Here is a 17,516-nt window from a genome sequence, read left to right as displayed (position 1 = left end):
ATTTAAATGTCTGTCTGGTGATGTTCTCCTCCTAATACAGCTTGGCAAGAAAATCCTCCAACTATTAATGATAGTTCACCTCCCAGTGACTTCATCATAAATATCTGCTTCAATTACCTTTTGGTAAATAGCTGTAAAACTCATCTGAAAAATTTTCAAAATCATTGTTTAAAAATGTGTAGTGTATACCTTCTAAAAATGAAACATACATCGTCTGAGTTATGAAGAATATGTATTAAGGTTATAACAACCACCAAGAATGCACTTTTGTAAAAAAACATGTTTAAATAGAGTCTTCCTGACTAGTGATTTAAATCAAATCCACCCTGTGCTCTTGCCCCTGGCCCCTTCATTCCCCAGGGGGGCCCACAAATATGTTTGGCGCCAAGCACACACAAAGTTAATCCAGCCCTGCACAGGCAGGGCTCCTGGGGAAGCCAGAGTGCCCTGCACCCCAACTCTGCAGTCAGACATGACTCTTAGGCAGTGTAAAACAGGTTTATTTGTCAACAGGACCACAGCATAGAACAGAGCTTTCTATTACAGACATCAGGGACTTTCAGCCAAGTCCATCTTGGGGAATCCTGGCCCAGATGCCCTGGATTCCCCTTTTCCAGTCCCCTGCATGCAGACTGCCAGCCACCCAACCCCCGCCACCCCCCTTGATGCCCCTCCTCCTTCTTTGTCTTGCTTCCCGGGCCAAAGCTGTCACCTGGTGGCACCCCCCTCCTCCTCCTGGGTCTCAGGTTACCAGGTGCAAATAGCTGGGCAGACTCACCTGCCCTGAGGGCTTCAGCAAAATCACATACCCAATTCCCACCAGCTAAGTATTGGTGCAGTACATTGGGAAACTAAGGGCATGGCTAACCTTGTAGTTGTATAGTGTTGGGACTTAAACCAGCCTTCGGAGACTGCAGCAGGGAAAACGCTGTGTTTACACTCTCAGCTGGAAGCATACTGGTGTGGCCACGTTAGCAGCTCTTGCATTGCCACAAAGAGCAGTGCATTGTGGTAGCTATCCCAGCATGCAAGTGGCTGCAATGTGATTTTCAAATGCAGGGGGTGGGGTGGACTGTGACAGGGAGTGTGCATGTGGGCAGGGAGAGAGAGTGGGTTTTTGGGGTGCCGAGTGTCAGCATGCTGTCTTGTAAGTTCAGACAGCAGCAGATCCCCCTCCCTCCCTTCTGGGTCTCTCTCTCACTCAAAGCAAGCAGCATTCCTCAGTAATGGTTGCTTTGTCCCGGAGCAGATAAGCATGCTGGCTGTCAGAAACGGAGCTTTGAAAGGGGATATCCACATGCCTGCAGCCGAGTTCAGAACAATGATAAGAGTGGCCACTTGACCTAAGGGGATTATGGGACATTTCCGGAGGCCAATCAGAGCACAGAAATGCTCCTTGTATGTGCTCATTCACACGGACACCCAAACATTTCAGCTGAGGTGCAGCAAGTGTTATGCTTCTCGTGGAGGTGGATTACAAGGAGTGCTCCCAGCTGCAGAGTCCAGACTCTCTAAGTGCCTTGCCATTGTGGAAGGGTCGGGAGTTAGGGCGCCCAGGGCTGCTTTAATGCGCTCCTACTTGCAAGTGTAGTCAAGCCCTAAGGTACCCACAGTATTAGTATAGGACAGTAAGAATCACATGAAAGATAAATAAAACCCCCACTTCGTCACATCCATGGAACAAACTACAGGCTGCCTGGGATGGGCCCTTTAAGGTCATCAAGCAGCTGAATGAGGTAAACTATGTAGTGAAACTGTCTAAGTGGGCTCACAGCCACCAGGTGTACCATGTCAACAAGATGAAGCCATATGCTCCCGTATGTAGCCAGTGGGAGGAGCAGGGAGATGACCCCCTCGTGGATCTATTCCCTGAGACAGGGGCTGGCCCTTTGCCGGAATCAATTCCCCTCTCAGACCAGCTAACCTCTGCCCAGCAGACTGAGATGGGAGAGGTGCTGGGTTCCTATCAGCAGCTGTTCTCCAACTGGCCTGGGCTCACTAACTTGGCTGTCCACCAGGTGGAAACAGGAGCCCACCGCTCAGTAAGATGCTCCCTGTTCTGGGTCACTGGGAAAACAGCCCAGAACCTGGAGAGCGAGAAGTCAAGGACATGCTGGCTTTAGGGGTGATCCAGCCATCTTCCAGCCCTTGGGTTTCTCCTGTGGTGTTGATTCCCCAAGAAGAATGGGTCAATCCGGTTTTGGGTGGATTACCCAAGGCTTAATGCCATCACCAAGTTCAATGCCTATCCCATGCCGAGGCCTGACAAGCTTCTGGACAAACTGGGGGGGACTTGTTATCTCATTCCTATGGATCTCACAAAGGGCTACTGGTGAGATTGGCCTGCTCCCCAGACTAAAAAGCAGGTCCAGGCATTCAACAGGATGGTGGGCTACTACCGGAGGTTCATGCCCCACTTGAGCTCCATAGCCGCCCCAATCACTGAGCTATGTAAGAAGGGTGATTCAGATAAGGTGGTCTGGACCAAGCAGTGCCAGCGGGCTCTCCGTGCTCTGAAGGAGGCTCTGGACAAGGGCCCGGTGCTGGTGAACCCGGACTTTGACAAATCCTTTATGGTGTTTGGCCCGCCGATGGCCGCAAGGCCAGAGCAGGGGCCTTTGAAGCTCATAATATGGTTTAACATGTCCTCTCCCAGAAGTACACCATAGGTGTTTACCTCTTCCAGGGGCCATGTAATAAGTTTAGATTATAACACTCAGACACTTTGCACAGGATTCTAACACACTATTGCTATTTATTTAATCACATGGCAAATACACAGATGGGAACAAAAATTGTAAACCCTATGCACAATTCCCTGCCTCAGATTCCTCAACACACCAGGCCATTCTATGGGGTCTGGATCAGGGTCACTTGGCATCATTCAACATCCTTCTGTTGCAATGCATCCCTTATATGCACAAAAACAGAGCCTTCTCCCCCAGCTCAGATAACCTGACCTTGGCCAGTTCATCCCCTTCCTTCTTCTTGCCCAAATGTCCTGTGGGTCTTCCCCTCGTGATTTCTTTTAGAACCTTTTGTTTTTGTCGTCTGTCTCTGTCGACCTTCAGTAACTTTCCACTCCTAACCCCCATTCTCCTAAACACCACCTTGGCTAAACTGCTTCCTTACTTAGGCATAAGTATGTTAACTTTAAAGTTATGTTCTAATGACAAGTGTCCCCCTTGTCCTCAGCCTAGTGAGTACCTGCTGTAGGTCCTGTCCAACAGGATGGATACACATAGAAAGAAAAGGAGCACTTGTGGCACCTTAGAGACTAACAAATTTATTTGAACATAAGCTTTCGTGAGCTACAGCTCACTTCATCGGCAATAGCTCACGAAAGCTTATGCTCAAATAAATGTGTTAGTCTCTAAGGTACCACAAGTCCTCCTTTTCTTCTGCAGATACAGACTAACACAGCTGCTACTCTGAAACACATATAGTATCAGAGGGGTAGCCGTGTTAGTCTGGATCTGTAAAAGTGGCAAAGAGTCCTGTGGCACATTATAGACTAACAGACGTATTGGAGCATAAGCTTTCGTGTAGTGGAAATTTCCAGAGGCAGGTATAAATATGCAAGCAAGAATCAGGCTAGGGATAACGAGATTAGTTCAATCCGGGAGGATGAGGCCCTCTTCTAGCAGTTGAGGTGTGAACACCAAGGGAGGAGAAACTGCTTTTGTAGTTGGCTAGCCATTCACAGTCTTTGTTTAATCCTGAGCTGATGGTGTCAAATTGATGGTCTCATAGAAAGAGGTTTTCTATGATTAGGAAATTTCATGACGACAACTTCAGAATATAGACTAGCATTCACAAGTCTTACAGACATACCTCTCCCCACACAAACAAACCACGCCATATGCATCAGGCTTGTGTATGCTCAAGTCAGCAATTCTATCCCTCAGTTTTATGACCAACTGGTGCCACCCCTCCACACCCTGCAAATCAGGCTTGTGTGCTCCTTGCCACCAACAACCAGTCTGGTGTACAGAATGTATTGAACTTTCAGAATGAACATGAACAATGCCTAAAAATTACCTAAATCCAACATTTAATTATAGTAATAAAACTGCTGGCATCAGATCTAGTGAGGATCCACCTCTTTACCAAGTTTTGTGTAGGTGGATAGTAGTTCTGAAAATACTACTTGGCACTGAAAAGATGGGGGCAGGGAATCTAATGGGCCCAGAGCTGAGACTGATGTGGTAGATCTCTGTGTCTGTGGCAGATCTCTGTCTTTTTCATCAGTGCAGAAACCATAGAATCTGCTGAGTCTGGAGATGGAACGACAGCCACTTCCATGAGGAAGTCGATGGATGAACCCGCCCCTCCTGCCCATGAGTGGAAGGATGTGGGAGAATCTCAGAGGGAGATATTCACAGATTTTTTCTCTCTCAAGAAATGCGAGCTGGGGTTCCCCACAGGCATGGCTGCTCCTTATGTTACGGGTGATATTGCAAAGGAGCTCAACTGAACACTCCGTTCAGCATGGCCTTTTTTTATATATATTAAAAGATGTGATGGAATGAAGGGGAATAGTTTTCCCCCAGAGCTGAATGGGTTTGGAGTTGTTAGACTTTTTCAGAAGAATTCCGTATTTTTCCTGGGTAGTAAGTGACTGACGTATTCCACCAAATGGGGAGCTGCATTTTAGAGGTGACAGAGAAACTTGGATAATCCTAATACAAAATGGTCTATTCCTGCTCTTATTATTCACATGTAATTTTGTTTGTGGTGTATGCCCAAGAATGAATTTAGCCTGGGTGCACACAGAAGTAATGTGATCAGGCGGTGGGCCCACAAACCTGATAGGAGTGCATGTGAGCACAGACTTAATATTGGAGGCAGTGCTAGTCAATGTATTGTGGGTAGGTGCTGGATACATACAAACCTGATTTGATTTTGGTGGGGGGAGGGGGTATGGGAATACACATAAACCCGATTGATGGGGTATGGGTAGGCTAATTACAAACTAAAAACGGATGTGTATTAAGGGGTGCATGCAATCTTGCTTAGTTGGGGAAAGGGCACCAATCTAGCCTCTTCCAACACGACTATCTACTACACCAAACATTTAAATTGACAAGTTTCAGAGTAACAGCCGTGTTAGTCTGTATTTGCAAAAGGAAAGGAGGACTTGTGGCACCTTAGAGACTAACCAAGTTATTTGAGCATAAGCTTTCGTGAGCTACAGCTCACTTCATCGGATGCATACTGAGCTGTAGCTCACGAAAGCTTATGCTCAAATAAATTGATTAGTCTCTAAGGTGCCACAAGTACTCCTTTCCTTTTAAATTGACAAGTTTTTGCAGGGAAAAGTAACCTGGTAAAAAGTAGAATAGGAAAAGGTGGCAGACTTCAGGTCTGGTGTGTGGTCTGTTTGAATAGAAAGGCTAATTATCGTTCAGTAACTATTATTTTTAAATAAGAAATTACTGTGAACTGGGACACTGATTATTTATAAGTAACAAATATCTATGATAAATACATAAATAGGAACAATCAATAAATAATATACTGACATAAATATCCTGTTACAAATATCGTAAAATGATCTGAAAATATTTCCACAGTGCAGAGATAGAATAAATAGTATCAGCTTTTAAAATTCCACTGCATCTCATTTAAATCATGTATAAAATATTACTTGATTTCGGTTCGTGCTTCTAAAAATGTTAGTATTTAAATGTCTAAACTTCTTTGTGAGTTTGTCCTATATTTGAAAACCCCATAATTCCACATGGATTCTCCTGCTAGCACTGAGGCTGAACTGCTTGTCTTTTATGAAATAATTGGTATCTCTACACTTTCATCCTGGGAAACAGTAGGTCCTTACCTCCTGGTCAGAGAGTCCCATTTTCCATCACTGCAACCAAACATGTCTCCAGATGCCCAACTTGCTGTTGGAATATCTGAATGGAACTCTCACCTCAGGTAGTTTTGGAGAGATTTTTGCAAAAACAGCAGGAAATATGTTGGAAGATTTCCTGGATTGCCACCTTGCCATTCCCCTCCAGGGACACTCAGGCTTGAAAACCCCTTGGGGCCACCTGAAATCTTTGTTCTGACACTGGAGGAAAAGTATGCACATCTTTTTTTCTTTGAAAGTTTTTCCAGTTCTTATTGGTTAAGCTGCTTGTTACAGATCAGAGAACAGTTGAACCACAGAAATGTATAGCAAACACATAATGCCAACAGTGTTTAAGGTCTAACCCTTTCTTAATTTTCTTGTAACTTTTTTGCATCGATAGCCTTCATTTAGCAATTTAAACTTTGAGTAAATCAACACTATTATCACATAAATTGTAATATGGGCAGTTGGAATTTCAATATGGAGTGAGTGTATTGCATAATACAAGGTCGAGTATTATGGAGTCTTAGAAGTCACGGTGGGAAGGATCAGTAGAGAGGAGGGAATCCACTGCATGGTACAATTTCATCCAACTGTTTTAACGTTTGTAGTCACTGCATCCTCAGATGGAATGAAATGAGATTTGGTTGAAACACAAAGGGAAAAATAAATTTTTCCATTGTATTAATGTCAATACATTAAATGAAAATATCTTTCTACACCTCAAAATCTCACAAGTCTTATGCTCAGTTCATATATTTTATAAATATCTCTAGAAAACTTCTCAAGCTGTGGTACAGGATGAGGACAGATTAATAAATAGCAACCATGATAATAATAGAAACACACTACATATGTAGAACTCAGAGTACTTTGGGGGTGGAGGGGAAGTATCATTATTTGAAGACCAAAATACTGGTGAGGTGGCTAAGGATTCCAAATATATGTACTTTGTTGCATGGACTGCCAATTATGTAGTGCATAACAGCACCTGATATGTGGGAGATTATGAAGAAGTGCAAACCTAAATAACAGTAAAACACAGAAAAAATAAATCCATGTAATTGCAAAACCATTTCTAGCAGAGGACGGGAAGAGCCTGAAGCTGCTGCCATGGAAATCAATTGATATTTGGCCATTGAAGAAGAAGAATCAGGCCCTGTATGAGCAGTGTTATAAAATATCTGTTATTATAGGTGCCAACTCCGTGAGTGCTCAAGTAGCTGACAATAGTGAAAAATTGAGAATAATTCATAAAACAGGATGAGCAATTAGTATAGTAACACATGCTAGAGAGGTACCCAAATGGATGTTTTTGATTTACAATGTGGTCAGAAGGAGGTTATGCAGAGAAGTCATATGTATTTTTTACCAAGTGTGTCCTTGGGATACAAGAATTCAAATTTTTTAAAAAATGAAATTCAGTGTTCACCATTTTTGCTCGTCCCTTCTCTTTTAACGTTTGCCTTCCCCTCGGCTTGGGCAGGGAAATTCTTCTGGTTTGTTTAATTCTCTTCACTTCCTGTGGTCACGTTTCATTTTCTGGATCTCAAGCCCTAGAACAGACTGTTGTGTCCATCATGGCAGGGAAATGTGTTTTAATTCAACAAGAAAACTATTTTCACTGAAATTAAAACAGAAAAATCACATAAAGAAACCATGACAACATTTGTGTGCATATTCATTTTTAGTCTCCCAAGACTTCCTGCACTTTTATAAGAAATTTGAGATTTTAGCTTAAAATTTTTGAAAGACATTCTGCAAAGCAGAGAAAGCAGACTTACCAGAGCCCCCAGATTGTCATGGGCTATGCTTCCCATTCTCCCATTACTTTCCAGGGATGTTGGGCATCTGTATTCCATACCAGGGTGAAATCCCAGGGGAATATGTTGCAGGGTACTGAAAGCAAATTAACAAAACTGCAAACCCAGTGTATGAATAAGACCATGCTTTTGGTCCCTCTTATTACTTGAAGCTTCACACCTCCCATTGTTCGAGCCTGGGGCAGCCCTGGCAGGGTGGCTGTAATGGAACCATGCTGATAGATAGGGACCAGAAGGGAGGTCTGACAAAGCCCTAGAAGTGATGCAGACACTCGGGCACACTGTGTGGAAAGATTTTGTTCTGTGCAGAAGCCATCGTGTCATCTATTTCTATGATGAAAGCTGGGAAAACTATTTCCTCCTGCCTGCTAGTGGAATGATAAGGGAGAGCTTAAGTGGGGATGTATTAGTGGTGTTTTCCTCCCTTTTTATCCACCTTTCCCAACCACAGGTCTTACAGAAGACCTAAAGTCCTAGATGATGGCTAACAACATCAAATGGCTCTTAAGTAGATTGAAAGATTCTTCCATGTAGCACAGCTTAAAAAAACAATGTGATGGAATGATTGTCAGAAGGTTCTCCTCTGGACTATAGGAGTAATGAAGAAGTTAGACTTTGAAGAAGAGTTTCTATCATAGGAGCCAACTTCTGCTCCTGCCTGTGGGTGTATCAGTACAAAAAACGTTGAAAGATGGCGTCAAATATGGATGGAAGCACAGGGATTGCTGGGATGCAAAGCGATGCATCATGGGGCATTGGGACAGAATCCAGAATGCCCCCCTCACTCCTTTCCCACAAGCCACAGCGCCAGAATGGGAAGAGGTGCTCTGTGGGATAGCTGCCCATAATGCACCGCTCCCACACCACTGCGCTTGCAGCTGACAGTGTTAACACACAGCAGCGCTTTCCCTGCTGCAGTCTGCGAGGGCTGGTTTAACTCGTGGCGCTCTACATCTGCAAGTGTAGCCATGCCCTGAGTGGCTTGGCAGTGTGTACGTCTCAGGAGTGACAGTGCTCAAAGCTGCTTTAGTGCGCAGAAACTTGCCAGTGTAGACAGGGCCTAAGGCTATGTGTGGACTACAGCCTGTGTTGGCATAACTTATGTCACTCAGGGGTATGAATAAACCACCCCTCTGAGCAATACAAGTTAGACCGACACAAGTGCTGATATGTACAGCACTATGTCGGTGGGAGAGCTTCTCCCTCAACAGAGCTTCTGTGGCTTGTGAAGGTGGGTATTTTTATGCCGACTCTGATGGGAAAGCTCTCTCCTGTCAGCATACAGTGTCAGCGTCTTCACTTACTGCTGCCGCCTCAGTAATGGGCATCAGTTGTTCAAGCTTTTTGGAGCACAGATATTGGCCCACTCGGCAGTCACTGCATAGGTGATATGAGAATGGCTGCCTATGGAAATGTTTTAGATACTGGACTGAGACCCATCAGCTCATTGATATAAAACACCGAGCAGCCAACTGATTCTAATGATTTTTTTTTCTTTTTTTGGTCACCAGCAACCTGGGCTGTATTTGAACAAAGATTTCATAACCCATTTCTAGTCCCTGCACCTCCAGTCACACTGCAGAGGGGAGAATGATCTAGTCATATACCATTGTAAGGATTTATTTTGAACATGAGCTACTTAAAAAAACTTCTTGTGCTGGGTGGGACCTGTCAGCCGGTGGTTTTTCCATGATGTCTTTAGTTTCTCTTAAGTTTCTACACTATTACTTCTAATGTATATTGATTGTTAGCTATTTCACTCTTTCCATTTATTATATACGTATTTCTAATGCTGCCCTCATTTCCCCTTGTAACCAGGATGAGCTTTTCACCAATGTTGTCATCTTTTGGGATGGGGACTTTTTGGCTGCCTAATAAACTCTTTAAGAACTCCTAATTTTCATTTTACACTTTTTCGGTCTCAGTTTTTCCTCTCAATCAATTTTGCTTATAATTTTCCTGAGCGTTGGGAAATTACCTCTTTTGGAGCCATATTACTGGTTGTCCTCTGTTTGCCAGTAATGAATGTAATCAGGCCAAGCTCACTGTGCCCGAGGCAACTGCCAACTTCCAGTCCACTGATCAATTAATGTTTTTCTATCATAATGAGGTCTCACATAGTTACCCCACATTGGGTAGAATACCTTTTGTGTTAGAAATTATCTATAATTTTTAGAAACTCCAATGATACTTTACTACTAGCAGCAGAAGCCTTTCAGCATGTCTCAGAGTGACAGCTCCTCATGATTAAGCAATGTTTCTTTCCACACATTACAAGAAGGTGCTTAAGTAGCACATTGCCCTCTGTAGTGCTCAAAGATCAGGCTTCTTGTATGTTTCAAGCTCTTGTGCCAGGCAGAGCGGAGGGAGGGCACTAAGTGTCCACATACATTCATGCCAATTGAGCACATCCAAAAGAAATCACAGCTCCTCCGTCTAATTTCAGACCAACCATTTTGGACAGTATGTATGTAGCCTGCTTAAAGCTGCAATGGTCTGCAAAAGTAAAGCTGCAGGCCTAACCCCTCTAATAGTCAGAGTGATTTAAAATAATTGACGCCTTCTTATCTTTAGGCTGCCTTTACTATGTTAATCTGTAAAGTCACTATAATTAATCGGCTAGAATTGAAACCAAAGCTGTAGCATAGCTGTATTAACTTGAGCACTCTTTCTAACAACAAGGGAACTTTTCTACTTAAAAATAGAGCTGTATGAAGAATGGAAATTCCATTTTGCAAAGCATTTTCAGATTTCAAAATTTTGCTTTCATTCTGATTAGGAACAATATCTAAAAACTGATGAACGAACACTGAAAAAAAATTTGCTTTGAATGGATGGTTTTGATTTTGACTTTTTAAAATTTTATTATACATAATAGAAAATAAAAAATTGAAGGAGTCATTTTGAAAGGAAAAATTGAAACATGTAATTCCAGAAATGTTAAAATGTGGTTTGTTAATATTGTTGGAACTTTTTTTCCTCCTTTTTTCACTCCACCGTGAAATTTTGGCAACATCAACATGATTTTGCAAAGTAGTTTGATTTCAACGGAACTGCATTCTCCAACAGTAAATAGTTCTATCAAAATTTTTCCAATCAACTCAGTTTAGAAGGAAAAGTTGCAGGCAATTTCAGAGTTCTGCTCTATGATAGAAGGTTTGTTAGTGTCGTGGGCTGTAGCCCTTCTCAGAATAAGTTAACTAATTTCATACCTAAAACTTTCTTTTCTAGCTTCTATTTACTAGACTTTACATTTAAATTTATTCCTGAATTATTAATTGCTATGATTTATTATGTGTAAAGCACCAACAAAGTGCAAGCTGCCTCATGAATATACACGAAAACAGTTTCTGCTCCAAAGGGCAGAAATATAAGAAGAGATGGTCTACATGCACAACTTGCACTGGTTTGACTACAATAGCTTTGTAAACTAGTTATGTTAACCTTGGTGTAAACACACTTAGGCCTTGTCTACATGAACAAATTGTATCCATTCAACTAAATCAGTTTTAGTTACTTACACACAGAAGTTGTACAACTTAAACAATACCAATATAGTTTTAAATGGTACAAACACTCCAGCATGTCTGCAGTTATATCAGTATAAAGGTGGTTTATCCCATATATAAGGCATCTTCATACCGGTATAACTGTATCCACAGTAGCTATTGCAGGGGCAATGTAACTAAATCAGTTTCTAAACAAACTTAGTCAAATTGATACAATTTTCTTATGTAGCCAGGCCCTTAAATTGGTTTACAACTGGCTTATTACTTAAGATAAATCTTACAAGCCAACTGTAAACTAATTAAGTGTTCATACAGGGCTTTAGAGCAGTTTAACCAAATCGATTTGAAAGCAGGTTTTAGTTAAAATCAATGCAAGTTTTGAGTGTAGATGAGGCCTAATGTCCCAACCTTGCAGTATTAATGTGCAAGATCAGTGCCGATAATTATACCACTTGTTCAGCTATATGGAAGGAAGAGGAGATCTCATGAAGGTTGTGAAAAATCCTAGAATAGATACAGTATGAACAATGGCAGCGTAAGCTTTACTTTCCTCTACTTCACAAATTATGCCTCAACCCTACCAGAGGGAACACCTCTGCTGGCGAGAGGGTGGTTCAGGGCGTGTCTACAATACAGGTACTATAGCAGCACAGCGATGGCGCTGTAGCTATGCTGCTGTGGCATCCGAGAGTAGATGCTTCCTACAGTGATGGAAAGGGTTTTTCTGTCACTGTAGGTCATCCACTTCCCTGAGCAAGGGTAGCTAGGTCGAAGGAAGCATTCTTCCCTGGATCTAAATGTATCTGCACTAGGGGATAGGTCTGCATAGCTACTGAGCTCAACCATGTGAAATTCACATCCCTGAGCAATGTCAATCTAAATGTTAAATGTAGACCAGGCCTTGGTCTCCAAACTCATTCCTGCTGAAAGTATCCAAGAGGGTGTCCCATATCCAGTAGGAACTGAAGCAGACTTCAGATATTGCTACACACTGGGAGATTGGGAACCATTCAGAGGATGTTAGTGTAACTTCCCCTTACAATATGTTCTTTTTGCTGGTGGCAGTTAGTCTCCCTTAATTGCTTGAATCTGGGTTCTCTCTATGTCTTGGATGACTTTCAGGACACCCCAGAGCACTTCCCCTTGTCATTGAGGGATCATTTTTATGTTTATGTAACATTTTATGTTTAGTTTTTATATATCAGTATCTTCTGAAGGTTGCCAGCTGGGCATATAACATTCTGGTCTCACAGTAGAGAATACTCAATGGATTAAACTAAATAGGGACAAGGCACTTTTATTCCAGAGTGAGTGTCCACACATGGAACTAATCATGAACAACTCCATGTGTAGACCAGTCCTTCCAGCAATACGAACAAGTGTCTCTCTTCTCGGGAAAAGGGGAACTCTGATACACCTTTGCCTCTGAGCTTAATGGTGCCAGGATTTCAGTATTTATTTCAGGGCCCTCGTTCAACACATGCTTGGAAAACAAGACAAGCTTCCTTATCTCCAGTGGCTGTTTGCCCTGTCATGGTCCCTACAAGATGTGGTTTTCAAATGGGCTTCCCCACCCACTTGAGAATGAGTAAAAGGTTCATTATGAGCATAATTTCAAGTCTGTCCTTTTCTACCACCAAATATCCGTTTTCCTTTGTAGTCAGCTGCTCAATCTAAATAATTGCTCCTCATGGAAAAAAATAGTCATTACACTTTAAAGCAAAGGGGATTATACTAGTGCTAATCTGTTCAAGGGCACACCCATTATCTTTAGATTACATACACATGTAAAAAACCCCAGATTTCCATGTGTTATTAATAGAGGGGCACTTAAATATTACACCCTACATTTTCAGAAAACTATGCGCAAATGGATTTCCTATAACCCAGCAGTAGCTGTGAGGATAGACTCATAGACTTTAAGGCCATTGATCTGGCAGGCATAATTAACATTAGTGAAAATGTATGCATATGCTTTTGTACCTCAGGGTGTCATGAAGCTTAATTAGTGAATGCTTGTAAAGCACTCCAAGATCCTCAGATGAAAGGCCCCCTGCTAATGTTAAGTGTTGTTCTGGAATACTTCACACTTCTACAGAGCATTTTTTTCAAAGGGCCTCATGTGTTTTCAAATGTATTATACGTATTTTAAAAATAGTGAAACCAAGTCACAGAGAAACAGCCTTACTTGCCTCAGACCACTTAAGTTAGTTGCAGAGTTGATCTTCTGACTCCCCGGGCCCTGTTTTAACTCCACAAAAACTCTAATACACCTAAACTGACTCTAAGACGGGGTGGGGCAAACTTTTTGCCCCGAGGGCCACAGCGAGGTAGGGAAATTGCTTGCAAGGCCATGACTGTAGGGCTGGGGTGGTGTGCCAGAAGGGGGGCAGGGTGGGTCATAGAGCTCAGGGCAGGGAGTTGGAGTGTGGGGTGCAGGATGGGGTTCAGGGCGCAGGCTCTGGCCTGGCACCGCTTACCCAGAGTGGCTCTGGGGTGGCAGCAGCGTGCTCTGAGCCTGCACCACTCCAGGAAGCAGCTGGCACCACATCCCTGAGGCCCCTGGGGGAGGGGGCAGAGGGCTCCGCACACATGTGGGTACCTCTCCCAAAGCTCCCATTGGCTGCGGTTTCCCGTCCCCGGCTGATGGGAGCTCTCTGGGAGGTACCCACAGGCAAGAGCAGCACATAGAGCCCTCTGCCCCCGTCCCCCAGGGGCTGCAGGGACGTGGTGAGCGGCACAGGGCCCATGGCACCACAGCGGTGGCAAATCTGTGGGCAGGATCCAGCCTGCCAGCCATAGTTTGCCCACCCCTGCTCTAGGAATATTAGCTCAGGAATTCTAATGAAAAGTACAAATCACACCTCTAATAGGTTTCAGAGTAGCAGCCGTGTTAGTCTGTATTCGCAAAAAGAAAAGGAGGACTCATGGCACCTTAGAGACTAACCAATGTATTTGAGCATAAGCTTTCGTGAGCTACAGCATTACACCTGTAATAGTCCAGCTCTATACTGTTAAGAATAGTTTCCTTTCTATAGAACAGGAGTGCCTATCTCACATGCCTACACCTACAGCCCATCAGAGCACATCATAAGGCCTGCAGCCTGCTTCAACACTATATACACAATTCATTAGCATTTTGACCAGGTAAATAGTTTGTTTCTATGTACAGTATTGTCTATCAATACATACGAAACAAGCTGAACTTAAAATATAAATCAGTACAGGCAACTTTAAATCTTATTAAAATAGGTAGAATCTGTTTGGCCCACACTAGGTTAGGCTTAGGTTTATATGGGGCTCCTGCGTAATAAGGTTGGGCATCACTGCTGTAGAGCATATTTGCCAACAAGCCACTTGTGAATCCTAATGGCCAGATTTTGATTCTAGGCACACTAAGGTAAATCCAGATAGTTTCACTGAATTACTCCTCAGAGTGGAGTTACTCTGGATTTACAGCGGAGATCAGAAACTCTCTAAGTTTGTGGGTCAGGTTAATATTTATTTAACTTAATTTGGGGTCTAACTAGTTTTTTCTTACAAAAAGTTAGCCAGCCAGAAAAACAACCCCCGCCCCCCTTTTCTGTACATGAAAATATAACTCAGACCTTATTTCCCCTCTTCAAGCTGCTGTGCAATGCAACAGCCTTCCATGTGTTAACAGTGCACAGTGACATCTAGTGGAAAAACGATGCTTCTCTGCTCTCCTACTGTGGGAACGGCGCCATGTGTCCATTAATACAGGGGTATTAGTAAAACAAGACTACTGAATGATACAACTCATACTAAAAACACATTTTCAGACGACGCACTGGTGAATGACAGATAAGTTTGTAATCATGCTAGGTGAGGTGGAGAGGAACTAGTAAAAGGTCAATTTCCACCATAAATTATTCTAGGGCAGCTTTGCTAAACTCCACTTGCTCTGAGAGACAAAGTAACAGAATTTTTTCCCAAAACCAGCAGCACACAGCATATAGCTTTGCTGTAGAGTTAACTCAGCTGTGAGCACCTACATTGGCCTATCTCACGTGCATCCACACTGCTGCTGAACTAACTTGTCTAGGTTCTAGGACTTCTCATGGCATATCCCACAGTTCTGCAGTAAGCTGTGCTGCTTTAATTCTTTCCCAATGAGTTGTGGGAGAACTTGTCTGGGCACACAAGGAAAAGCGTGGGAAAGCACTGGAGGACTGCCAGCACTAGAGCGGTGTGAATAACTGGGTTTTCAGTTCTGACCAAAAAAAAAAAAAAAAATTAAAAATTGTTTAGGTTAACCTTAAACTACACTTCTTCAAGCCAACCGAAAAAGTAGAACAATTTGCTTCCAGTCAAATTGAACATTCCATTTTGATTGATCATTTAGCTTTAAACAAAACAAAACTGAAGGGAACTCCAGAACAGTTATTTCAAATAAAAAAAATTTAAATGATTTATTCTGTAAATGTCAAAAGAATTTGATCTCAAAGTGCTTTTAAAATATTAACTAAGCATCACAACAGCCTTAAGATAACTCCTACCCACATTCGACAGATGGATAACTAAGACGCAGAGAGCTTACACATCTTGGCTAACCACATACCGAAGCAGTGGAAAAGCCCCCAAGAGTTTAATTCTCAGGCTTCTGCTCTAACTGCTAGAGAAATAATTAAACTTATTAGAGCAATATTACTCCTTACAAGAAACAACAGTGCCTGTCCAATAATCCATGGGGGGAGAAGAGCACTCTGACTTTCATATACCTTTGGGAAATGCAAGAAATACAATATAGGCCATGTTTCAGAGTAACAGCCATGTTAGTCTGTATTGGCAAAAAGAAAAGGAGTACTTGTGACACCTTAGAGACTAACCAATTTATTTGAGCATAAGCTTTCGTGAGCTACAGCTCACTTCATCGGATGCATTTATTGGATGCACATAGGCCATGTTAGTGAGGAGAGCGTAAGGCCACAGGCTTACAACTGGTTCCACAGCAGCTGCATGAACATTGTATAACTCTGTGGCTAACTGGGAAAGAGGTAAGGTCATTCCTAGTCTAGAAGATTCAGTTCCTGATGACTGAATATTGTGAAGAGGGCAGGAGCTGGAAATGGAATACTGATACACAAACTGTTTATGTTAAATGCAATGAAGGTGAACTGGTTGCCTAATACCTATTTTCATATTTGTTACTGCAATCCCCAACTACACCTTCTTCTGATGCAAACCCTAGTACAAATAAACTGCCCATAGTCTCAAGCAGGAGAGAAGACATTGCTCTTTCCAAATCTAAACCATTTGCACTGGATAAAGATGGGACAGGATGCTAGTGAAAACCTCCAACACCAGCTTAGCACATACCACCTCAGAGCCACAGCCACACAAGAGCTGCCCTAGGTGAAGAACTCAAATGGTGTTTGCATAAAAAAACCCAGCACACACCCAAATGGTCAAGTTTTTACCCTCCAAGTTGCAGTACCTAGTTTCAAAACTTAGTATGACAACTGCTCTCACTCTACATTCAATAGTCACTTATTTTATATTTTATCTTAGACTATCCACCCAATTTCCCCATGTTCTGTAATTAAAAGCCCACTGTTCTGCAAAGAATAGGGTGAGCAGGAAGCACTCAATGAGATTGCCTTCTGTGCTAGAAAGATTCACCCTTCTGGGAAAGCGTGCACAGCATATTTCAGACAATCAACTGACATCATAGCAGGACCATACTAGGCTGGGAGACCTCTCCCATGCTGAACTTTTGAAGGTCAGCCTGATCTTCAAAGAGCAGTTTCTATCTGTATGGTCTGCCCATCACTCGAGCATCCATCATGGACAGGGTTTCTTGCTGATACTTTACAATAAGCTCTATTTTATTTTCTATATGAATTGCCTCTAGCCAATACAACTATATTTTGGATTAAGGAAGTGGCAGCCAATGCAACAGAGCTCCCACGCTGGACTGTAACCTACACAATACTCTGGGAAAGAGGTTACAGCAGCCTTGGCAAGTAGTTATGCAAGAAGTGTATTCCTGCAGAGGATCAAAACTTTCATATTCAGGCTGTAAGTGGATTTCTTGCAGGATCACCAGCAGCTTTGATCAAAGTGTAAGTGCTAGAGGTCAAGATTACCCAGTTGTGTATTAGACACCTGCATGCTGTCTTAGTGATTTCATGCAGCAATTCCACAGGTTGACAATCCATTGCATAAAAGGATCTTTTCTTTGCTTCTACTGCTCTTTAAGCTGAAGTGAAATAAATAAAGCACATATTCCATAGGCGGCCACAGGCAGAAAGACCACTTGTGGGAATCTATCCTGCTATCTTTTTATACAAACCTCTACTGAAGTTG

Source organism: Lepidochelys olivacea (assembly GCF_965140295.1).
Source record: "Lepidochelys olivacea isolate rLepOli2 genome assembly, chromosome: 3".
Taxonomy (NCBI): Eukaryota; Metazoa; Chordata; order Testudines; family Cheloniidae; genus Lepidochelys; species Lepidochelys olivacea.
Note: the sequence above shows the minus strand (reverse complement) of the source record.